The following is a 23,297-nucleotide window of genomic DNA, read 5'->3' as shown; positions in this document are numbered from 1 at the left end:
TCTAGAGCATTTCATAAAGATATAGATGTAAATATGTAGATATATAGACTCCAGCCTATTTACAAAAGATGTTTTATAATATTTCATAAAATTGAAGCCTTGTATAATCACAAATAGTCAAATCAGTTTCATTCAGACATTTCTTTAATCTTCATTTGCAAGTTAGAGTTTTATCTACTGATAGCATGTTTTTTAAATTATTCTCTCATTTGCCAAAGAATATTTCCCATACTCACACTGGTATAATAGAGTTTTTCATTATTCTTTATATGTAAAATGAAAATATTTATTAATAAAATAGTATTAATTACATTAATCATCTATATATAAAATAAGAGTAATAATTATTACTCTATAATGTTGCTATGATTAACAGTTTTTAAAAAGAAAGACCCATATGAAATTACTTTGAAACAAATAATTTCTTCTATAAATTGGAGGATTAGAAGATTTCCACTATAGAGCTTGAAGCAATCACACAGGAACTGGATTAGCAGTAAGAAAGCCTCACTTTAATGGATACTGTTAGTGAATTCCCCAATTAAGTAGGAGGTCTTGAGGTTGGAATTTAATTGCTCTGCTTAGTGAGCCACACCTCAGACACAGAGGCTTCAATTTTCACATAATATGTGTGTGAGGGTTGAGGTGAAGAAAATTGTCACACAACATACCCAATGAAGTAATTAGATTTGAGCAGTAAAAACCACACCCATATTTAGACAAAAGTTTCTGAAAGGTTCTTTATTTGGAAAAATATATGAGCTAATTCCCATGAAAACCCAGACATCTGAACTTAAGTAAATGTTCTGGGTGTCCAGTGGTCTGGGAAATAACAAAACATCCCCTCCAAATTAGTCTATTTCTGTTTCAATAATTCTGCCTAGTAGTTTCCAAAATCTCAGTGTCTTACAACACAACCATTTATTTTTGTACATAGATCTGTGTAGTGGCTACAGCACCTGTGTTTCAGCCTGCAGAATGGGCTCAGGTCAGTTCTACTTATGCTTCATTTCAGGACTGCTGTGGTTTGGATGTTTGTTCTCTCTGAACCTCATGTGGAATATTGATCCCCAATATGTTCATGTTAGGAGGTCGGGGCTTGGTGAGAGCTGTTTGGGTCATGTGGGCAGATCACTCATCAATATGCCCTCCCTGGGGTGAGGGAAGTTTCATACTATTCTTTTCTGGTGGAGCTGGTTATTAAAAAGTGTTTGACACTTCCCCACCTTCTCTTCTGTCCATGTGATCTCTTTGCAGAGGCAAAGAGATCCTTTTCTGCCTTTTGCCATGAACTGGAACAACCAGAGAACCTCACCAGATGCAGTTGTGAGGTCTTGAACTTTCCAGCCACCAGAATTATAAGCCAAGTAAACTTTTAAAATATATTATCCAGTTTGAGGTAGTCTGTTATGACCATATTTAATGGACTAAAACAAGGTCAAGGTCTAAGCTGAAGAGGAAACCACTGTCTAGGCTATTTTTAGTTTTCACAGCACAGAGCAAGGCACCTAGAGTGTAAAGCAGGCAAGGTCACAGGAGCACATGTAAAGCTAACTCATCTTCCATTGGCCAAAGAAAGCTTATGTCCAAGCCCAATGTCAATGAGGCAGGGAATTATACTACTCCCACTATAAACAATAGCAAGAGCAAAGGTAAAAGGAGAATGCTAAACCAATGATACTGTCCACTAAACCCTCAAAGGTGAAAGAGAAATTAGTGCACCTGTGTACTTACCACAACAAAATTGTAAAACTACATGTGGCAAGTGTTTTAAGATTGCAAGGGCAACATAAGACACATTTGATGATATATCTTTAAGATACTTAGTGAGTAATCTCAAAACTTTCAGTCACTCCATTATTGGGAGACAATTCTTCATGGATCTTTATGTCATGCAAGCAAGGCAGTGACTACCCTTTGTCCAGGATTATCTTTTAAAGGATTTTTGCATAGTAAACAGCCTCGGAAGATAGACTTAATGTATCCCTCTGGAGTAAAAGGCAAGCATGCTTAAAGCTTAATATCCATATGTGCTTGAACAAAAATTATTCATATTATTTTTCACTTTTCAGAAAAATGTATATTTATTGCTATTTACATTATACTTTATACTTTTCAGAATATATGTATTTATATATGTAAATCAAGCTGGTTAATTATGTTATTCAAATTGTCTATACCCTTATAGATTTTTTTGTCTGCTTGATTTATCAATTACTGTGACAGAGTTATTAAATCATTCATTCTGATGGTACATTTGTCTATTTGTCTATGTGTTTATATCTTTTTTGTGCTATTTTAATCATATGTTGCTAAATGCACAAAAATTTAGAATTAGAATATCTTTCCGTATAAATGATTTCGCAATTATTTAATGTCTCTCTTTATCTATAATGATGTTCTTTATATTAGTATCTTTTTTCCTGAATTTCTATGGCATCTGCTCACAAATTCACCTCTCTGGTTCTGAGTTTCCTGTTCTTGGAAACTAGTATGAACAAATACTGCAGATGGTTCACAAAACATTTGGCAGATATTTATTTTGTAACTAAGATCACAACAGTGACAATGTAATCTAGAAAATTGAAGTTGTGATGATAGCTCCTTGATTCTTACATTTTCAGAAGTGGTTGTGTCTATCGCTCCCATGGGTATGCAGTTCTGAGGCATTGCTCTGGCAGTCATTCCTGGGAATGATACTATATCACCCAACACTTTTAAACTTAATTTCTTCTCTTAAATTTCTTTCTTATTAAACTACCTAGAGTAGATTCTGTCACCGAAACTCACATAATACAGTAAGCAACTTACAGCAGCACTCTGGTGACAGGAATCTGAAATTGATTCCTGGTTGGTCTCCATGGCAGTGATTGAATTATTTTCAAATAGAGTACCAGGAACCTCTACATGCAGATTGCAAATGATTTGCTTAAATTATCATTCACAGTCCCTCTTTGGCAGGCCAAATGAATGCTGCCATACCATCACACTGTGGAAATGAGGAGTATAAGACCATATGGATGAATGGTTGTTTTATGCACTGGCGAGTTTAAAGTGGCAATAACATGAGAGGCTTTAAGTCCTAAAAAAAAAAAAAAAAAAAAAAAAGCCATGGTAGAAAGAAAAACATTTCTATGACCACCCTAGAAAATTTAGAGACAGATGCTGTGGGTTGAGAAATTGTAGCATACATTAAATTCACAAAATCTTCTAGTATCTTATATATTAATTAGAGTATTCATTGGGAAAGTCTTGGAGACTGATACTGAAAGTGATGATATTTAAGATGATTTATTTGCTTTAAATGACTCTCAAGCTCCCACTTCCAGGAAGCCTCATTTACCTACAAAATCATGCCTTGCTTCTAGACCCTAAAGGGGCATTACCTCACGTCCACCTCCACTGCCTGTCAGTGCGAACAGGGCCATCCAAGACTAAGGTCAGCTTCAGTATGCTGAGTTCCAAAGGACCAGAACATTTACACACCATAAAAAAACACAAGATTATAATATTAATACATATATGGCAAATAAATTAAAATTGTGGATAAAAGTAATTTCTGAGAACCCTAACCAAAAAAGAGAAAACATGGTTTCAGATTGATTGGATTTATTGATACTAATGTATATATACCAGCCATGTGGTATATATAGTGCTGTCTGGTAAAAATATAAGAAGAAACATGCATGCAATTTTAATTTTCTAGTAGCCACATAAAAAGCACAAAGAAGCAGGTGAATATAATTATAGTAATATGTTTCTTTTTTCAATATATTTAAAATATTATCATTTCAAAATAAAACCAATATCAAACTATTAATGATATATTTTTCTTTTACTGTTCTTCCAAGTCCACCATGGTTTTACATGTATAGCCTATCTTAATTTGAGATGCTAAATTTTTATTAGAAATACTTGATTTATTTACATATAATAAAACAAATTGAGAAAGTAGTTTCAAATCCCCAAGATTTTCCAAACATAATTAAACATTTTCCAGTAACAGAATAAAGTACCAAAATAATATTTGACATTAATATTTGCATCCACATTGAAAAAACTTCTGTTGACATAGTCGGGAAAATTTAGTAGATAATCATTTCAAGAAAACCAAAATAGTCTACTACATATTTCTAAGGAAAGAAAGAAGGAAGAGTAGAAAGAGGAGAGGAAGGAAACGGTAGAAGAGAGGACAGGAGAAAGGGAGGGAAGAAGTGAGGAGGAGATGGAAGAATGAAGGATGAAGGAAAGGAAATAAGAGAAACGAAGAGTTTCTGGAAATCAACAATATTATCAATAGATACCTAGAACAACAGCAGAGATGAATTCCAAGGGCCAGCTATTGATGTGAACAATAAGCTGAAAACATATCCTAGTATAAACAACCAATGAAAAAAGAAGGCAGACATGAGAAAAGGGTTAATGAGGTTTACTCCCAGTTGTTTAACAATTGCCTGTGAGAGTTTCAGAGTCAAGAATGAGGCACTACAAACAAGACAGAAAACACAAAATCCCTGGAAAATATTCCTGAACATAGTCTTCAAAGGTTTTACTGTTCACAAATTACTGAAACAAGATAAAAGAAATACTGTATATGCAAAAATATCCTACCCACAAGGGTTAAAAATCAAACTGACCTAAGACAGTTCTGATAACACAAGATTCTTCAAACCTGTGTAGCGATGTCTTGAAAGTTTTGAAAACTATGCAAGCAAACGATTTTGAACATAAAATTCTAAGTTAATATATTGCATTGTAAACCAAAATAAAGACATTTGCAAGCATAATGTAATGAAATTGCTCATTACCATTATGTTATATAAAACTAAATGTTCTGGCCAGGCACAGTGGCTCAAGCCTATAATCCAGCAAACACTTTGGGGCGAGGTGGGTGGATCATGAGGGCAAGAGATTAAGACCATCCTGCCCAACATGGTGAAATCCCATCTCTACTAAAAATACAAAAATTAGCCAGGTGTGGTGGCGGGTGCCTGTAGTCCCAGTTACTTGGGAGGCTGAGGCAGGAGAATCACTTGAACCTGGGAGGTAGACATTGCAGTGACCTGAGATCTCACCTTTGCTCTCCAGCCTGGCTACTGAACAAGACTGCGTCTCAAAAAAGATAACAAAAATAAATAAATAAATATTCCGAAAGATTCTCCTGGAAAAGGAAAAGGAAAAAAGGAAGTAGAAATATGAGAAAAATGATATAAGGTAGAAAAATTTCTGGCAGCATGGTTTCAGGATGAAGAAAAATAAGTGAAAAGTGAAAATATGTTTTTGAAAAGTGATTGTCCTGGATGTTTAGAAAAACGTACTTTGGCAAAGTTTTAGGGACACAGGGATTATTTTCTTTCCTCACGTTAGTCTAACTGCAATATCTGGAGGGACTGATATTCAACATTATCATATATTCAATGTCAACCAAAAATTTTAAAAGGATAATGTTCTTACTATTTCAAAGTGTAGAGCAAAAGTTAAAAATTGTAAAATGAAAATATACATAACAAAACCAAAAAAAATTTAGACATGAGGAAAGGTGGGAGGTTATATAATGAGGAGAAATTCTTTATCTCATAGTGAGCATTAAAAAAAAAGTCAGTTGATTTAATTCTAAGATCATCATGTAATATATTTTAATTATATGCTTATAAGAAATTTTGTTTTATTCTTAGGTTCTGGTCTAGAGATCATTTCGTTTTTATTTTATTTTATTATTATTATTATTATTTTTGAGATGGAGTTTCGCTCTTGTTACCCAGGCTGGAGGGCAATGGTGGGATCTCTGCTCACTGCAACCTCCGCCTCCTGGATTCAGGCAATTCTCCTGCCTCAGCCTCCTGAGTAGCTGGGATTACAGGCACGCGCCACCATGCCCAACAAATTTTTTGTATTTTTAGTAGAGACGGGGTTTCACCATGTTGACCAGGATGGTCGTGATCTCTTGACCTCGTGAGCCACCGCGCCCGGCCTAGAGATCATTTTTAATTAAAAGATCATGTGTCTATTCTAGTTTTTGCATTTAATACATACAGCATATTTATTAATAGGTTTTAAAAGTTCTGTTTCTAGAGAAAATAGAAGTAAAAATAAACATTAGAAATGACCAGCAAAATATCTTTACATGTTCTCACAAAGCAAATGCACTTTTGAAAGTTCCCATGAGGGAAACTTCTTTTCAAATGAAGACAGAAAAAAAAAAAAAAAAAAAATTAGGGTAGGAAATAACCAAATAACCAAAGTAAAAAAGGTTTCTGAGTAGAAAGCGAATACTACACAGCAGAACTCCTCTATGTGTTCAAAATCCTAACGTTTTTCTTAAGGAGTTGGGATGGAGTCAACAAGTCCCAAATCAGTCTTTCTGTATTAAAAAGAGACAAAAGGGACGATCTAATGAGCTTAAACTCAGAGCCACAGAGATAATGAGAGCCAGAGACCTTGGTCTGTAAGCAGCAACTCCCTTTGTTTCAAATTGAATACCCTCATCTAGTTATTAGTTCTTCCTCTAGTAATCTGCCAAACAATGGGGGGCTAGAATTTTAAAAGGTGCATTGCCACAGAAAGCAAGCCAGTGCTGAGCTAGTGAAAAGGTGAGATAATGAGATTGACATTGCTGACACTGGAAATCTGGTGATATAAAGATTAGTTTACAATCAAATTACTCTCATATTCACTTATACCCAAATAAGTAAAGAGGCCACCTGTAAAGTATTTTCCCCATGAGCAATGGTATGGAGACTATTATAATAAACACATGTTTTAGGCAGCAAAGAATTCAGTGGAAGTTGCTAGACACACAGGTTGTTTAAAACTAAATAAGATTCTCCTAAATGAATGATTCATCCATAGTAACAACACTAATTCATTATTGACTTTCAGTTTATATCTATTTTCATTTTTTCCAATCTGTTGCAGTGCAATAGATGCAATCGAAGTGGTGGTTTGTTGTGTTGTTGTTTTAAAACATTGTTTTAAGTACATAATTTCACTCCATTTGTGCCAGGAAAATGCCCAAACACCTTCATTAGAAATAAAGCAAATCTGTTCAACAGTACTTCGAACAGCAGGAACTATATGCTTTATTGAACAGAAAAGCTTTAACAAACCTCATCTTGTACACATGTTCATTGTGCCTGTGTCTGTTTATGTTCTCAAACTTCCTGAAAATGTGGGTACAACAGCAAAGTGGTGTTTAGCTACCCTACTAACTTGGCCAGGTGGTTGATTATATGGTTTGGCATATTTTTTGCAGGTGGTATACAAAATCATATGTATGAGCTGTTCATCCCACTGAACAGTTTTTTTGTAACATTTTTTGCTAAATGACACAGCCCCAGCCACCCATAACAACATATAATGATGCCAGAGTGGTATCTTCCCTGGATTCATTTAGCTTTGCAAAGAATTCTCTAAGAAAGACATTTTCCTGCCTTCATTTCTGTTTCATGCTGGGTAATGTTGGCAAGAATTATTCATGGCACATGTGAGCAATTCAAAGAAATATTGTTAAAAAAAACAAGGCAGCTTTGCAGAGGTACACTGTCTGCTTGATGACTTGGCATGTTGCCCCTGATACTTGGCATAGCACCCTAGCTGCTGGCACAGGGGATATTATATATACTTGCCATTGGGCCTCTACTATGCTACTTGCTGTGCATGATCAATATCGACCAACTGCATAAACAACTGGATGAACCTTGTATCTGAGGGATAGCAAATAGCATTTGAATTATTTTACATAAATCTGAAAATGTAATAGCGGTTGACATTCCTATTAGTATTATATCTGTGCACGATGATCATAATTGAGTAACATTAAATTTAGTTTATTGAACAGCAGTCCACTGCCCGCTTTACTGTGACTATGATCTGTGTAATGAAACCAGCAGTACGAAAAATTCTCTCAGTTGGTACACTTCCTGGAGAGCAGCCAAAGTATTTATTGCTATTTGTGCAATTAATGGCCATATCGATTTCTTTTTTTTTCTAGTAAATAGTAGATAAGTTGTGCTAAGTTTTCTTAGCTCTTCAAGGTTTGTTTCAGCTGTAATTAATGTGACTATAAGAATAATACTCAATTGTTCTTAGGAACGGGTTTTCATGTCTGCAGCGTTTGCAACTTACACATTACTCTGGTTTGAAATGATTAAATTGATAAGTGACTCTATTGCCAAAACAATCCCATATGCTGAAGTATGATTTATTAATGTTCAAAAATCAGAAGGTAAAACTTCACTAGCCAAAATGCTGTGGTGGTTAATCATCTGTTCTTCCAGCTAATTCCATAATCCTCAATGTGACAATCAATTCATCATGCTGAAATGGCAAATTCATATAAATCATATTTCCAAGTTCTACATGCAGTCAACAAAAGCACATTTCCCATAAATTATGTGATATAATATTAATTTATTTTTCACATCAAGAACTCTACCCTATGTGTTTAAATATTGTGCTGGTAAAATGATGAGCCTCATTCTGGCACATCTAGACATTTATACCATGCACAGGAAAGAAGATGTGAAGCCCTCTGATTTAGGAAGAATTCACAGAAATACTGGGTAGTCCGTCTCCTCTAACATGATCAAGTGGTCTTATGTCTTCTCCTGCTTTGTTCTTATGTCTTAATAATCAGGATTCAAAGATCTTTAGTGCATTTCTCACTCGCAGGACATGGGTAAAAGAAAAAAGGCCAATCTTGGCATCATTTTGTGCATTCTTGCTATCGAAGGAACTAGAGTAATCTGCATTTCAGTTCATACACTCCTCTTTCTTTTATTTCAATTCCACACACCACCTAATTTCATGGAGTTAGAGTGAACACTCTGCAACTCCTTTCTTTCTTTTTAATCTTATTCTCTAAAATCTATTTAGTTTACACAATAAGAACTAAAATATAGTAACATAGCCTTTCCAGACATCCCAATGGGTCATATGATTCATAATTCTCTAAGGAAAAGAATTGTAGAGGGAGGGGCTTTCTGACTTTAGTAGACACAATCTCTGATGTTGTCCTATTAAAAATAGGATTCTGCAATTTCTAAATATGATGTGGGTATGGCACAATAAATGTCTAACTCTACTCCATTTTATAAGTCACATTAAATGCACTAAATTATGCAACAGTTCAGAATCCCAAATACTCCCTAAAGGAGACTCTGTCTGTACATATTTAGGACTCAGATAGTCCACAGAAATAACACATTTAAGGAAAACAATCTGGATCCTGAGTTTGTTTTCCTCGTGACTTCTGTTTGTTATTTCCCATAAATCCTTTATATCAATACTGCTTTTTATCTGGATTTTAGATCTGTTGTGGTGCATCTAAGAACAGCTCATCACTTGATCTATCTGACTGTTACTCATCCTCTACCTCAATGTCCTGGTTGTCCTTAGGTCTGACATGCAATTTTTCTTCATATGAGGAGATTCTTGACTCAGTTCCTGCAAGTTAGTTTATGAAAAGAACAATGAAGAACTTGTCATATACAATCTAATTTTGTTGAAAATTTTCTTTCTTTTTTTTTTTTTTTTTATAAAAAGGCCAGGCATGGTGGCTCACACCTGTAATCCTACCACTTTGGGAGGCCAAGGCAGGTGGATCAACTGAGGTCAGGAGTTCCAGACCAGTCTGGGCAACATGGCAAAACCCCGTCTGTACTAAAAATGCAAAAAATAGTCGGGTGTGATGGCAGACACCTGTAATCCCAGCTGCTTGGGAGGCTGAGGTAGGAGAATTGCTTGAACCTGGGAGGTGGATGTTGCAGTGAGATCGAGCCACTTCACTCCAGACTGGGCCAAAGAGTAAAATTTCGTCTCAGAATTAAAAAAAAAGAAAACAGCCCAAAATGTTATTTTGGAATTATATGTCTACCACTTAGAATGAAATTAACATTTTTTGGTAATGACTCGTTGATAATGGATTGCCGTCAAACAAATTGTTATTTCCTTGAAATGTAATTACTAACATTTACATATAAGAAATGATGTTTCTACTGGAAAAGATAATTTGTCTTAAAGATGATTTACTAGTAAGGCTAAAAACCACTATATTCAGGGTAACAAATTAATTCAGTATCCAAAGCTGGCAAAAGAAGAGGGTTCAGGGGCAAGAGCCAAGATGTGGCTGACAGAGCAGAGCAGTTAGCACTTGCTGCTTGGGTACCTGGGGTTGTGGGCACTAACCTCTGTGATGATTGTATTTTAGCCTAAGATGCAGCATAAGCTGATAGATGTTATCACATACTGAGCCATAAAAATCTATGGAACACAGCTCCTTGTTACAAGAAGGGCTTACTCTACAATGTTGTATGACTTAACAATATAAGAGCTGGAATGGAACCATATATTTTCATTCAGAAATTCTTGCTCTTTCAGCAGCATGAACTTCACCCATTAGGTAACAGGAAGTGTGTGTGTGTGCACGCATGTGTGTGTGTCAGGAGCTTTTCATGAATATGATCCCCTATGAACATGAGTGTGCAGATCTGAACTTAGCTCTCCCTTGCTCAAAACACTTTAGTGGCTTCTAACTATATTTATTCTAAACTGTTAATACTTGGGATTTCAATCACAGCACAAAGAAGGAGGAAATAAATTGAGCCACTTGGGGCCAAGTTTAGGCATTTTACCAGAATTAAATTAAAATTCTATTGCAATCTGTAGAGCAACCACTAAGAAAATAGGGCAAAACCATACAGTTTAAAAAATAGTCTGGGTACAGTGGCTCATGCCTGTAATCCCAGCACTTTGGGAGTCCAAGGAGGGTGGATCACAAGATCAAGAGATTGAGACAATCTTGGCCAACATGGTGAAACCCATCTCTACTAAAAATACAAAAATAGCAGGTTGTGGTGTCTCATGCCTGTAGTCCCAGCTACTCTGGAGGCTAAGGCAGGAGAATTATTTGAACCTGGGAGGTGGAGGTTGCAGTGAGCCAAGGTGATGCCACTGCACACCAGCCTGGATGACGAGCAAGACTTCATCTCAAAAAAAAAATTAACAGAGAAATAAAAATATTTATTTAACTCAATATAAGGCGATAAAGTAATCACAGGAGAACAACAAAGACACAAGACAAATTAAAAGCAAATGTGAAAATGATAGATGCAAATTCCACAATATAAATTAACTAAAAAGGCAGTGATCATCAAATTGGATTTAAAAATCAAGATTCAACTATAGGATGTTTTTGAGAGACATACTGCTGTGCATAACTTTATGTTTAGTTACATGACTCCTTTCAGTAAATTAGTGAGTTTTGCACTCATTGGTCTTCCCAGACAGCAAATTTCATAATAATTTTGTAAATTGGTTTATAATAATCAATGATATAATTTCAAAAAAGATACATCTCATAAAATTGCTTATAGTTTTTCCTTCTTTTAATACAATTAAAACACTCATATGAGGTATTTAGTTTAGTTAAATTCATAGAGGCAGAAAGTAGAATAATGATTGCCAGGGACTGGGGAAAGATGGAATGAGAAGCTGTGTAAAGGGTACATAGTTTCATTTCTGAAAGACAAAAAATATTCTGTGGATGGATGGGGGTGTTGGTAGCACAACTATGTGACTATACTTAATGCCACTGAACTATACACTTAAAAATGGTTAAAATGGCACATTTCATATATTTTTACCATATCATTTAAAGTAATTTATTAAAACATTAAATAATAATGTTTACTAGCATAATGTTTAAAGTCAGTTTTAGTCACTCAATAAATGTCTTTATATCCTTGCATTTTATTTCATTATTGAAGATAGACTAGCTAAGGTCCCACTTATCAACTAATATCCTTCTGAAATTAAAACTTCCCAGGAAGCAGCAAGTCACGATTTCCCATTCCTACTGTTTATCTCTATTTTAGGCCCCATCTTCTTGAGAATAATCTAGCTGCTCAGTATTTCCCTTTTCCCTATGAGGTCTCAGGGACTTGGTTAAAGTCCATGTCCCTTTTTGTTTAAATGTTTCCTTTCACTCTTCAGAGCTAACAAAATATATTCCAGTCTCCATAATCTAGTCTTGAAGACCCTTTATTTTTTCACTGAAGTCACTACTTCTCTTACTCTGCAAAATATTGTATTTTGGGTCCTGAACTTTTCTCTCCTATCCAAACATACCATTCTCTCTTATACTTCTAGACCACTAAATTTCTGTAGAGAATTATTCCCCTACTCAGTAATAATGTAAGAAGGTAATATTGACAGGGTATATCTATTGCCTTTAATTGTCACCTCTTCCATGATGTCCTTTTCACCTCAGATTCTTCCAGAATTAACACTGTTTGCCCAGTGTTTTCCAAAAGTGCTTAGTCCACCTCTGTTTCATGGCACTATGAGAGCAGAATAGTTATTTCCAATTTTTTCTTGCCCCTTGTGGAGGGAAAGTTATACTTTCCTGCTGGATTAACGTCAGTCTTGGCCATGTTATTTGATTTGATCAGTGAAATGTAAGTGAAATTGGCATGTGTCCCTTCCAGATAAAAATAAAATTAAGAGTCAGAAATACTTCTCAGAGAATATTTCTTTTATCTTGAACTCCATAATGAAGATAATATAGAGGAGAATAATAGCCCAATGATGAGGACAACAATAGATTTTAAAGAACACTGCTATTTGGGGGTTGTTTTGACCAAGATTATCTTACTAATACGAGTTCTAACAATGTTCTGTCTTACTAATTTGTCTATAGAGCTAGCTCTTCTCACTAAACTATGAGATTCATTGCATCAAAAATTGCTATTTATCTTTGTTATTTTAATGCCTAGGAATTTACTCAGTTCAGAGATGTTTAATATATTTTTTTTGTATGAATAGACACATAAATAAAAAAAGGATAAAATGTTAAAGCTATTCTAGCCATTATTGTTATGTTCAACTATGTGGAGTTATTTCTCACTGTATCAGAAATGTTGCTTACTCAGTATTCATATATGTGAGTATTTTCATCAACTGGTTTGTTGGGTTAATGATTTGGTCATTCCTTGAAGAGGCAGTGATTTAACCTAATAGAGATCAAAGCTACTGATGTTGCCTGAATTTAGATTAGATAAGTATTGCACCTTTCTAGTGTGTTTCACCATTTTGTTTATGGAGTGTGAAATATATATCCTTGTGCTGTTTCTGCACCCTTCATCCATGCATAGCCAACAATATACTGTACGCACCATTTCTGCTAACCTTGGCAAATTAGCAGAGGTATTTGTGTAATCAGGCAGTTGAGTGTTTGCGTAGTTTATCACTTTTTATGAAAAGGGAAATGTGTTAAGGAGAATTAAGCAGAGAAATAACTATCAGTGGCTTATATTTAGAACATTGCTATAGTAAAATAAGAAAAAATAAAAATGATGCCGAGGGTTTCATTAAAAATTATTGAGTTTCATTAATGAAGTGATATGACAAAACCGAAACTATACAGTTTATTATTTTCTTGTCGGTGAGAAAGTAGAGAAACATTTGTCTTCCTTTGCTATTTTTGAGAACACTAGTCCACCTTTAATTCCGTGTGACTAGCTCCCAGTATTTTTTTTTAGCTAAGATTGTAGTCCTTTGAGAACAATGTTGACAGCTTTGAGCTGACAGAGAATCATTATAATCAGTGCTGAAGATATGAAATCACAATGAGAGAATTCATGTTTATAGTAACAGGGACCACACACTGTGATAGTTTGCATTAGGAACTCAGCAGGTGCAATATGCAAAACTGAATCACAGTAGTGGATTTGAGGAACTTAGGATATAAAAAGGTCATTTTTGTTCAAGTACCTGTCTACTGTGTTAAAGTAAAAAAAAAAAAAACAGAATATTTCCATAAAAATTTGCAGAAGATAACATATTGTGCATACATGAACTTAAAGATTTCCATAGCGTTCATCTAAATTATATTGTTTACCTTAATGTCAACAGCATTTGAGTACTGGATACAGAAGTTGATTAAAAGCATTATAGATGTCATTTTATATAAGCAAGAAAAAAAAACCTCAAGAAATTACAAATGGCAGATCTTATAAATATTCAAGTAAACAAAATCAACAGAATGTTTTTCAATTGTTAAGGAGTGGGCTGAGCTGTAGAGATGAGGTGTGAAAAACTATTATGAGCGTGAAACCCTATGTTTAAATGCTGTCAATTCTCTGTAACCACTAGGGTGCACTGAATGTGATGGCATTATATTTATTCTACTCTTTTACCTGGGATAAGGAACGTAGTTTTGCAAGGAAAGTTAGATTAGTTGTCCCTAAGAAAACTGTCAAGTAAATGAATTGTTATTCTTAGAAATGTGTCGTCTATGCTCTGAACCTCTTTGATATCTTAGTAATATTTCTCTTCCATATATTTCACTCATTCATTTTTCAACAATGCTTTACAAAACACCTATGCTGTCTAGGCACAAGAGGATCATGGAGGTATAGAGCATGATCTCTCTTTTTGAAGCATCTACAGACTAATGGAAGAGGTGAACACATAAGCATAATTACAGCAATGTCATTAAAGACATGGGAGCCACAAAGAAGAAAGCCCTATATTCTGCCTGAGTTAGTAAGCATTCACAAAGGTGCAGGGCTATGAGTTGAGGTTTTTTCCTGTGGTATGCTCTCACTAAGTAAAAAATGGGTTCATCGAGGCAGAGAGAACATCACATAAAATGCACACAGAAATCAGTCAGCAGCTTGCTGAGATCGACTTCCAAAGGGTTTGTGAGAAGCAGCTAAACAGAAATAAGAAAGTGGGCAGAATCATGCCACTATATGCTGAGGAATTTGGGTTTTATCTTGTTTAATTAAGGTCATAGAAGAATATTAACCAGGAAGGCAATATTAGTAGGTTTGTGTTTTAAAGAATTTAGATTTTTCAGGGGAAACTTAAAACTGCAGGTGAAAATAAGATAACTGAAAATCTAAACCCCATTTTCTCTCCCCACTATTAACCCTTGCAGTCTTGAAAAGTTAATTTAAAGATACTCTTTTTAAATGTCAATTGCCTAACAACAGCTTACAAGTATTTGTATGCTTTCAATAATATATTCTGTGCAATAATAATCCAAATCACAATAAAACTAAGTAACATTTCTTGTACTAGGCTTTTGGGAAGCTTGATAATTTTTAGGTAATCACTGAAAACCACCAGCAGCAGAAAGCATGGATTGTAAGAAACTTCACTTTCCAGTCTTAGTAAAAAGATGCAGAGTAGAGGGGTGTGATGGCCTTGGATTTGTCCTGGACCATCCTGACTCTTCAAACTACTGTCCCTAAAATGCTACATGCAATTCTTTACTCTTAAGCACAAGGGATCTTTTGCCATCTTCCCTCTTGCTTTTATTGCTTCTCTTCAGTCTTTTAATTAAATTCCTAATTGTGTTAACTGTTAATATTTTTAGGTAGACTCAAAAGTCCTTGTGAACTACAAATGAAATGTCTATGTATAGTAGTCGGGATTTGTCTCATTACTAAAATGGACTTCCTTGAGCATTTGACAGAAGTCCTTAAGTGTCAGTGGCCCTTGCATAAAAATGCAAAACTGAATTCTGTTTATCACACGTCGAGTGAATTAATTCTAGATATAAATGCATCTCTCTGAAAAACAAGATTTACTTTGTAAATGACTGTGTTATATTAAAATGCGTTTGACAAAGTTTACCGTTAGTTTGGAATATCAGCGAAGAAAGTAGTGTAAATGAATTTTTAAAAACAATTTTGTATAATAGCATGGATGAGAAAGAAGCAGTTTCTAATATAATGTCAAAATATTTTTCTGATAAAAGAAAAAATAATACCCATACCTTGTCATAACATTAAAATATAAATAAAATTTATATTAAAATATAGACTGGGTTTAAAAACTAGGTTCCAGGTACTCAGTATTAACTTCAAGATGTTAGTCAGCAATTACTAGTATTTAGGTTAGTCCACATAAAAGTGCTGTGCTGGCTAATGATTCCTAGAAATGTCTGGAAGATCATTCTAATGTTGTATTTTGGGTATGATGTATGACATAATGGTTTGTCTCTCTCACACTCTAGTGATACTAAGTTCTCATTCTGGCTTCATTCCTCGAATTTACAGCATTCACTCAGATACCCAACACTCACTCTTTCAACCATATTGGATAACAAGTTATTTAGTCTTCTGGGCAATGCTAAATGCCCAGGTCAAAAATTTGACATGTGCTACTTTTTCCCAATAAAATAAATAAAGTAAAATATGAGTGTTTTTACAACTTTATAGGGAAATATTTAAGAGCAAGAGAAAATATAAACATTTTTAACAATAATAGTAGTAATAAAATTATTGATTTAAAGTTTTAATAATAATTGAGAAATTTAATGATTAGTGGAAATAACCAACTTGTTTTTTAAGCTACTCCTTTCTTATAGTTTTGAATTGGACACAATTCCTCATTCTGTCTCCAAACAATTACTTTGGGTCTTAAAGTGTAAGCCAGGCACAGTGGTACACGCCTGTAGTCTCAGCTACTTGGGAGGCTGAGATTGGAGGATTGTGTGAGCCCATGAGTTCGATTCCAGCCTGGTCAACATGGTGGTACAATTGAGATATTATCCCTAAAAAATTTTTAACTTAAAATAATGTACAAAGCAACAATAATTTTAGTTATTTGTTTTTATTTCTGGTAATGGAAGTGAATTCAGATTTATTTAATGAAAAACTAATATCTTACATATCCAAAATTAGTTAGAAGTTCTCATAAGATACCATGCATTTTTTCATATTCAAACATACATATTTTTAAAACACAGATATTCTATGGTTTTATTAAATGTTCTATGTTCAGTATATCTGAACTGGAAAGATGGTTCTGAATGTGAACCAATATTGCAGATATGTGAAATTCACACATACTGTTTTTCCACTTCTTTATTTTACATCCATTTGACACTTACTCATAAGTTCAACCTCATAAAAGGCACTGCCTGTGGAGAGTTTACTCTCAAGTGAAAGAAGACACAGATGAACACAAATAACCACAATAAAATATTATAGGCAAATATTAGGACATTGAGCACAAACATGGTTCTTTTCTTCCATTAAATTTTGGTAGGGAATATAGCCTTAGAAATGCTAGAAAATAAATTATTACACTTGCCATAATGCCTAAAAGGGGATATTCAAAGTGTTAGGGAAAAAATGTTTTTAATAAAATAAATCACATGTTTGTAACACCTTGAAATTGACAAAATATTTTTGATCTCTCTCTTTTCTTTGTCTAGTTGTTGATACTACTGTCACACACCATATGCACCTAACAGCTACTGGTTTATGTATATACACACATTGCCCCATTTCATTCCTGCTTCAGATTGATTGCTAAGTTAGCATTTACTATCATCATGTTACTGATGATGAAATAGAAGACGAGGTAAATTAAATAATTTGTCAAAAGTCCACATAGCTATTGATGTGAAAACAGATTCCCAAACCCAAACTTACCTGACTTGTAAGCTCATGTGCTTTCCACTGTGAACAGGACAAAGATTATTCTACTATTTACAAATGAGAAAAAAGAGTAATTAATTTGCTCATGGTAAATGAGAGGGCATATATTTGAATGTAGGGTTTCTGACTAATCAATAAAATACTTTTTATTTTAACTTGCTGATTTTGATGACTCTTGTGTTGTATATTAGCATTTTAAGTAAATTAAGAGGTGAATAAACATTCATACTATACTTTCTTGCTAAAGTTTACCAAATGCAATTATGAAATTTTCTAGAATTTAATGTTTGTATCACATTAAAGCATTTGAAATTTTTTACTCCAACTCTGTAGAATGTATAAGCAAAACTAAGAACAACTCCCCTTAATCACTGACAAATGAATCTAGTTTTTATTCATAGTATTTTGCAACTCATCCCATGGTAACCTGAAACCATGTACCAGTTAGTAACTAATATATTTTCAACATTAAGTTATTGGGTTCCTTAAAGAACAATTGAAGGTATAACTTAGGTTTAAAAATTGCGAAAATTAAGAGTCACAGCCCAACAGAGTGAGGAGGCTATTTATGTGGGGCTGGGATAAGGGGTAGCTGCTGAGAAACATCAGAGCCCAAGAAGCAGTGAAAGTGATGTCCATAGGAAGACACAATTTGGGGTAATCTCGTGTGGAGTCATGGAACCCAACAGTGTGAACAGAATATCCTCATAGCCAGGTATCCCAAGGGAGAATCCAAAAACAGTGATGAGACTATATTCACTAGAGAGACATAGAGACATCTAAATAATAACAATGATTGTAACCCTTGAATTAAAGAGGAAAACAAGAGGCCATACTTTAATAAATGAAGTAATAAACACTCAGATGACAAATGTGATAACTACATAGTTCAAAGTGCTCCCTCCAAAACTTTTAAAAGTTACCAAAGGAAAAATAGTAACTTCACAGTTGGAAAATCCTGGCAGATAACTTACTTAAGTGGTCAGAGTGAATACCATCAGTAATAGACAGAATCAAAATCATTCTCTGACAAAATACAATGAGAAGGCTCATAGTACTCTTTCTGTGGTATTCTGCCAAATGCTTATAGCCTAACTCTAATGGTATGGACACTGAAACCCACAGTGAAGGACTTCCTAATCTGTCTGCCATCTTCAAAAGCATTATGGTCATGAAAGTCAAGGGAAGACTGAAAAAGCTGCCAAATGAAGTAGACTAAAGAGACATGCCAACTGAACCAGACATGTGATTTGGGATTGTATCAGTTTTCTTTTGCTGTCCTAATAGATGACCACAAACCTAGGGGATTAAAATAACTAACTCAAATGTATTATTTTCTGTAGGTCGGAATTTCAGTACAGATCTCACTAGAGCTAGTCAAAGTTTTGACGTGGTTGCATTCCTTTCTGAAGACTAGGGGTAAGAGTTGGGGATCCATTTTCTCCCTCATTTGGGTTATTGGCACAATTCAGTTTCTTGCACACAGTCCCATACATATTAGAGGCAGCAACTGGATGTGCTCCAAGTCCAATCCTTCTTACACTGCCATCTCTCTGCACACAGCTGGGATCAGTTCTCTGCTTTTAAGGAATCATGTGATTAGATTTGGTCTAACTAGCTATCAGGTTAATTTTCTCACCTCAAGTTCTCTAAACCTAATTATATTTTGCCATGTAAATCATATTCACAGGTTGTGGCTAATAGGAATATCTTTGTTTTAGGGGTTGGGAGAAAGTACTTCTAAAATTACTGACACTGGGTGATTTCAGTCTAAAGTACAGTCTCCTGAGGGATACTCCAAGATAAGCCAGTCTTTGAAAAGAACATGAGAAATCAGATGTCAGTTTTGCTATCTGCCTACAGCTTTGTAGCATGGCCATAGGCAGTGTGGGCTACCTAAGCAGTTTGTTAGCGTTAGTTGCTTACTTTTTTGTTTTTGTTTTCGTTTAAGACCAGGTTTCACTCTTGTCACCCAGGCCTGGAGTGCAATAGCATGATTGCAGCTCACTGGAACCTCCAACTCCCAGGTTCAATCTATTCTCCTGCCTCAGCCTTCTGAGTATTTGGGATTACAGGTGCCCACCACCAGGCCCAGCTAATTTTTGAGTTTTTAGTAGAGATGCAATTTCACTATGTTAGCCAGGCTGATGTTGAACTCCTGACCTCAGGTGATCCACCCACTTTGGCCTCCCAAAATGCTGGGATTACAGGCGTGAGCCAGGCGAGTTGCTTACATTTTTTAAGGATTTTTTGGATTCATTTTATTCAACTGTTAGGCAATATTTATTTTTGTTCTTAAGGTAAGGTAGCTATAACCATGATCACAAATTCTTCTACATTTAGGTTTCAACTAAATATCTAAATCTCAATAAGCACAATTTAAATTGAAAACTTGGTAAAAAATTCCACAATAAAATAATATTAAATCTGTTAAGAAGTTTTGGTGGGTTTCTTTTCTTTTCTTTTCTTTAATGTTGTGTCTATATTAGAAAATGATAATTCTCTGAGAGTAGTTTTGCTTTTGATTTACTGTTAATTGAGCTATTTCTACCGGAAAATCATTTACAGGCAAGAACAGTTTCACTAATCCAAATTTGCACTGTTTATGACTTCTGAAATAGAAACCAGGTCAAAAACCCCAGAAGAATAAAATAATTAACCTGAATATCACATTGAATCAGTTTTGCTAATACAGTGCCCTGTAAACATTGGATGACTTATTTAAAGAGACCAAACCAATAGTGAATAAAGTAGAATATCATCCATTCATAGGCACATCAATTGGTAGCTTTGTCTGGGTTTGAAGGTGTGTGTGTCTCTCTGTGTATATGGTTGTACATCAAAAGCCTTAGAAAGACAACTGTGTGCTGATAAATACTGTAAATTTCTAATTTCTGGACCTGGAGAGGCTTGCTCTTCACTTCTTCTAATCATTAACAAAGAGATATTGAATAAAACATCTAATGTCATAAAAATATTTTGCCATTTATCAGGAAAATAGATGATTAAAATAATTTGTTTTCCATATTCTAATTTGAACTGAAAATTCTGCTTATGTATAATAATATATAAATCATTTCTTAAAAAATTGTTGATTGTCTACTTTGTCTATTTTAGCTTTTAAATATTTTACAACAGATTTTATTCTGAATATAAAAATTTCAAAAGGCACATTAGATTTACAGAAAATAGCTGAGTGAGATAAATTTCAAAAAGATTATTTACTTGATGCTATAAGATCAATAAACATTTGAACCAATATGAGAATTGAAATTTTCAGAATTTTATTCCAATCCTTTTCTCAGTAAATTATAAAATTCTTAGGTAGACATAAAAGCATAAAGGCTATAACCAAATTTTTTGCATAAGTAGTAATTAAGCTAATTATATTTGTATTTTTCTTCTAAATATTTAAAGTCTTTCTTTGGTAATTTTTTTCTAGCATAGTTCTATTGAAATTTTGACTGTAGCGTGTTTTCATTTTTTAAATTACTTTAGCTGTTGTTTACTTTCTCTGATGAGAATCGTGAATAATGAAAAATCACATTTTTTAAGAGAAAAGAGTGAAAATGTAGTTATATTTTGCTCATATTTCATGATCTCATCATTAGTTGGTGGCACTAAGGTAGTTACGTTAATAACAAAAACTTCTAGACTGGTTTTTGTTTCCAGGTAATGAATTCATATGTAATTTATTTGTGTTTTATTTCATGAATCTGCAATTTTATATTATTTGAATGATCCTTATCATATAAGGCATTCTCTCCTAGCAAACAGCAGTGTTGCTTTAATTTAATCTATTGGGATCCAAGAGCATTAAAGACTACTACCCTAGCTCATTGATGGATAAGGCAATAATAAGTTTGGCAACTATCTGTAAGATACACTGAAGTTTCATTACCAAGAAAATAATTTTAGACTGCCCTTTTATCCTCCATTATCTGCCAGATAGTTTATGATTCTGAAGAAGAATTAGAGGTGAGACTTGAGAAAATATAGAAAAAGGTAAGAATGAGAAGTGGCTAAATTGATACACACACACACACACACACAGAAACAGACACACACACCTCGAAATAAAACCTGAGAGTGGTAAAAAGGAGATGGAAAAGAAAATATGACTCAATATGAAAGGAAAAATGAGCCAAATGTACAACACAACTGAGAAGTATCAGAAGAGATTTTGAGAAACATTTCTGAAGATTATGAATTTATTCTCTTTAATTTTTTAAATGTTGCAGATATGCAGGATGAGAAGTTTTCTTTACCATCCATCACTTTCTTGATGGGTTATTATTCTCTCTGCCTTCTGTGAAACAAACTGGATACTAATGGCACAATTACACTTAGAGCTAGTCACTTGTGTAGTTTACACACATAGTTCTGCTACCAATGTTTAGTAATGAGTTAAACATTTTGCCATATTTGTCCCTGAAGCTATAATTTAATAAATCATTATATACATAGCAATAATAATAAGTAAAACAAAAAGAAGGATAATTCTTTTGTTTTATGGTAATTATGTTGGGTCCTTTGGATCCTCCCAAAAAAGTTGACTTCCCTAAAATAATTACACTTGAATTAGGTATAGAGATGCTAATTGTAAAAAATTGAAAGTTACTGTAAATCTTCTAATCATAGTTCTTTGCAAGTGTACTTAAGTTATTGCTCCACTTGAAATAAATGAAAACTGGAAATCTGAGGTGATAAATTATGGGTCCCTTTTAAGTAAGAAAGATGACAAGGAAATCTAATCAGCTGACTCATATTAAAATAAAGTACCTTGGCCCGAGATCAAAGATAGGTGAAAAAATTAACATTTATATTTTTTAAGTGAGATAAAATGTACAAGTTTTTATGTATTTATTTTATGACTTCCTGATATAACACAAAGTATTGATAAAAGCACCCAATACTGGTTCTAATGACATCCAATTAGCATTAATGTGTTCCTATTATTCTTGTTGTTGTTGTTGTCATTGTTATTTGGTGACTGGGTGAATATTAACCACCCAGTTGCCAAATGGGTGGTTGACATTCCACCACCATTGGCAATGACGCAGCCAAGTAGGCACCAACATTAAGGTGTGTATGTATATTTTTACCTTTTTTTAATGACACCCTCCACTATTCTTTGCAGCTAAAGATATCATAGAGATTAATCTGTATTATTACTTATCATTGTGCAGCCTATAGATTAGCAGCATCAGCATCACGTGAAAGTTTATTAGAAATTCATCATGTGAAGTTTAAGCCAAAACTTACTGATCAGAATCTGCATTTTAAAAGACCCAGGTGATTTGTTTTCAATTCAAGTTTGAAAAGCACTAGTCTAGAGTTTTCTTAGTGAGCATATTAATAAATAACAGCATTCTAGGTATAGAGTGACACTTCTGAAAAGATTTGAAGGCATGATTGGGATAATGAATCTATGAGAACATAATTAATGCATATCGTATAAATTGTATGAGATGATGGTGGAGGTCCTTCTAAGGATAAACATTGATTCCAAAGTAAAAGATGATTTACTGAGCTTTTCTTTGGATTTCATAGATATCATACCTTGAAGATCCTAACTGAGAGGAAGTATTGGTAAGTATATTAAATTATTGGTAATTTTCCTGTTTGGAGAATTGAATATACGACATGGTTGAAACATAATATGCATATTTATTTGTTAAGATAATAGAAGTATAATTACAATATTTACTTGTGAGAACAGAAACATTAATATTTAAGCCATTGTTTGCCTCTGTCTCCTGCTGGTAACTGTTTTCCTTAAAAGCACTACAAAAGGCATTTTGAACAGATGGTGGCTGGTTTTCTGTATCCTGCCTCCCC

At 34.1% G+C, this 23,297-nt stretch overlaps 2 long non-coding RNA genes across 2 annotated transcripts in view; one reads left to right on the top strand and one right to left on the bottom strand.

Moving 5' to 3' along the window:
• LOC144579001 (uncharacterized) overlaps nt 1–23,297 on the bottom strand; it is a 50,811-nt gene that overhangs the window by 8,412 nt on the left and 19,102 nt on the right. The gene's annotated exons all lie outside the window — the stretch shown is intronic.
• Nucleotides 938–22,416, top strand: LOC103788960 (uncharacterized). The gene is made up of 3 exons (XR_615048.1): nt 938–988; nt 21,405–21,461; nt 21,698–22,416. It is a non-coding gene; the product is annotated as an uncharacterized LOC103788960 (long non-coding RNA).

Source organism: Callithrix jacchus, chromosome 1, assembly GCF_049354715.1.
Source record: "Callithrix jacchus isolate 240 chromosome 1, calJac240_pri, whole genome shotgun sequence".
Taxonomy (NCBI): Eukaryota; Metazoa; Chordata; class Mammalia; order Primates; family Cebidae; genus Callithrix; species Callithrix jacchus.
This window is presented reverse-complemented; position numbering and strand designations above follow the sequence as displayed.